Source organism: Octopus bimaculoides, chromosome 17 (assembly GCF_001194135.2).
Source record: "Octopus bimaculoides isolate UCB-OBI-ISO-001 chromosome 17, ASM119413v2, whole genome shotgun sequence".
Taxonomy (NCBI): Eukaryota; Metazoa; Mollusca; class Cephalopoda; order Octopoda; family Octopodidae; genus Octopus; species Octopus bimaculoides.
The window spans coordinates 52,143,249-52,146,708 of NC_068997.1; the positions used below are offsets into that span (position 1 = coordinate 52,143,249).

The 3,460-nt window shown below is 36.6% G+C and overlaps 1 protein-coding gene across 3 annotated transcripts in view; it reads left to right on the forward strand.

Annotated features, from left to right (window-relative positions):
• Nucleotides 1-3,460, forward strand: part of LOC106883296 (merozoite surface protein 2) — a 20,633-nt gene that overhangs the window by 5,980 nt on the left and 11,193 nt on the right. The window lies entirely within an intron of this gene.

The following is a 3,460-nucleotide window of genomic DNA, read 5'->3' on the forward strand; positions in this document are numbered from 1 at the left end:
CAAGACTTCTGATGAAGGTACAAGACTTCTGATGAAGATACAAGACTTCAAGGCTTTGTCTTTATGTTCTGAGTTCAAATTCCGCCGAGGTCGACTTTGCCTTTCATCTTTTCGGGGCTGATAAATTAAGTACCAGTTGCGTACTGGAGTCGATCTAATCGACTAGCCCCCTCCCCCAAAATTTCGGGTCTTGTCCCTAGAGTAGAAACGAATATAGTAAGAGAGAGAAAAGTTCCTGGATTTGGATAAAAAGAAGTTCAATTAATTATAACTTCATTTAACATATTCCTTTCTCAGATTCACAAACTTATTGCAACAGTCCTTCAGTTTCTCTAAGCCCTGTAAAAGAACTCGGAAGGTTGGGCCTCCAACTAAGCCTTTCGGGATACTTTTAAAATCACTAACTTTTCAGCACCCACTCGTACGTCTGCTATATTTTCTGATATTATACATGATAGCAAAAATATTCTAATAAAGTTACTTGCATGTGACGACTAACACTGTAATTTCTATATAATGTCTTTTGAAATCAGTAAAAAGATAGACTTCTTTCTGATTTGAAACTACATTGGTGTCCAATCTTCAAGCGTTTGTATGAATTACAAGATTAATGGAAAATATATAAAATAATCTCAGTGAACAAAGGCAAAGAAATTAAACTGGCTCTCCGTCGGGCACGACGAGGAGGGTTCCAGTTGATCTGACCAATGGAATAGCTTGCTCGTGAAATTAGCATGCAAGTGGCTGAGTACTCCACAGACATGCGTACCCATAACGTAGTTCAATAGGGGATTCACCGTGACATAGAATGTGACAAGGCTGGCGCTTTGAATTACAGGTACTCTTCATTTTTGCCATTTTGCCAGTTGAGTGAAATAAAGTGTCTTACTTAAGGACACAGAGTGCCGCTGGGAATCGAACTCAAAACATTATAATCATTAGCTGAATATATAACGTAGAGCATAGAAAGTAGGATAGTCTCTTACAGCTGTAAGAGACTCTCCTACTTTCTATGCTCTACGTTATATATTTTAATAATTACTGATATTTTCATATGTTATATATGTAAAGCATAATATGTTATACATGTATGTATATTGTTATAATTGTTTTTGTTTTTTTTTTATAAATATATAGGCATAATATAATGTCTCAAAGTTGATGAATACTACCTCTTGATCCCCTCCATTTTCTTATTGCTGTATAATTTAAGGGTAAAAAAAACTGGCCCTCCAATTATATATATATAATTGGAGTGGCTTATTCGCAATTTTACAACCAGATGGCAGAATTATATACGTCAATAATGTGATTAGGGGCACTATTCAGTACCACTATTGCTAGAAATAAGAGTTAAAACCAACTCATAGCCACAAGAAGCACTTTATTTTCGTGACTGACTTGGGAACTGACAAGGTGAGCTGAGTTTAACCCAGGACGGCTGGGTGAGAGTCACTGAGGGGCATTAAAAAATGCGAAACCAGGTGATCTGGCTATGCCTAGATGATGAGAAAGCTTACCTCCCTTTTCAGCCATTAAAGTAAAGTTCTTCTATATCTGTCCCAGTCAGAACAGATATAGTTACATTCCAATAAGGGAGAGGGACTTAAATCAATCAGCGGGCTTATAGCTACAGATCAATTCGATGAGACAGGTATATATCGATCTGGTTGCCATAACTGCAACTTAATGCATTGATAACGTCTACTTTGATGTTTCCTCAAGTGTTTATTTTACACATATTTATTTACTTGGTTATATCGATATATTTTGTCGAATTGATTCACGTAAAATATCAATACTACATCGAGAACTGGAACAAAAATCCGTTAACTCCTCTAAACCCCTCGGTTTTTTTACTGACCCACATCACTGACCGGGAGGATGTCAAGAACCCTTCAAAGTACAAGGTTCCTGAAATAAACATGATGGTAGTAGAGAGTATTGTTTGCATAACACGACCATCTGACAACGGAAGTTGACAGATGATGGTGTTAAAACGAGTTAACAACGTGAACGCGAACGCGATCCAAATGCTTAGCGGTATTTCGTCTGCCATTACGTTCTGAGTTCAAATTCCGCCGAGGTCTACTTTGCCTTTTATTCTTTCGAGGTCGATTAAATAAGTATCAGTTACGCACTGGGGTCGATCTAATCGACTTAATCCCTTTGTTTGTCCTCTCTATGTTTAGCCCTCTGTGGGCAATAAATATATGTGAGAGCTTCTGCACAGTTTCCGTTTTCAAATTCTGATCGCAATATATATTGGTCAAACAAAGCTACGGTAAGTCACTTATCCAAAGTGGTGTTCAGTGAAATCGAACGCAGAACCACGGCGTTGCTAAGCAAACTTCTATACCACACAACTGTGCCTGTACCTACAATATAATACAATTGAATACATCACAACATAATGTAATATATGTTAGATAAGATAATCCAGTCAGAACAGATATAGTTACATTTCTATGAGGGAGCGGGATTTTAAACAATCAGCGGGTATATAGCAACAAATCAATTCGATCAAAGACAGGTATATATCGATCTGGTTGCCATAACTGCAACTTAATGCATTGATAACGTCTACTTTGATGTTTCCTCAAGTGTTTATTTTACACATATTTATTTACTTGGTTATATCGATATATTTTGTCGAATTGATTCACGTAAAATATCAATACTACATCGAGAACTGGAACAAAAATCCGTTAACACTGCTAAACCCCTCGGTTTTTTTACTGACCCACATCACTGACCGGGAGGATGTCAAGAATCCTTTCAAGTACAAGGTTCCTGAAATAAAAATGATGGTGGTAGGGGGGTATTGTTTGCATAACACGACCATCTGACAACGGAAATTGACAGATGATGGTGTAAAAACGGGCTAACAACGCAAACGTGATCTAAGAGCTGAAGAGAGCCAACAGCCTTTTAATAGTCAGTATAAATGTATGTGCACGCAGACACACACATACATACACACACATATTCACACACATATATATACATATATATGTTCATACGAGTTGATTACATTGACCCCAGTGTTTTATCAACCCCGAAGTTGAATGAAGATCTTCCTCAGCTAATACATCCTAAAATTTTGAAATGTATTAACTGAAGAAAGTCTTGCGTAAGAGATGTATTCCTATTTCATATTACATAATGACCTGCAACGTACGTATTAAATGATTTGAAAATATCAGTTCTTCGTTATTTTTATTATCATAATTCACACAACTTGATGCCATTAGAAATTTGCCTGACTTGACTTCATTTGCACGGATTTTCTGACGACGAATTGGAGTTGTTTGTTGTATTTTATTCGAGTCGAAAATTCTGGTAACATGCATCGTTTCCAAGCATAACATGAAATATATATTTGTGAGTGGGTGTGCGTGTGGTTGAGTGTGTGTGTATATATATTTACATATGCACATATATGTACATATATATACAT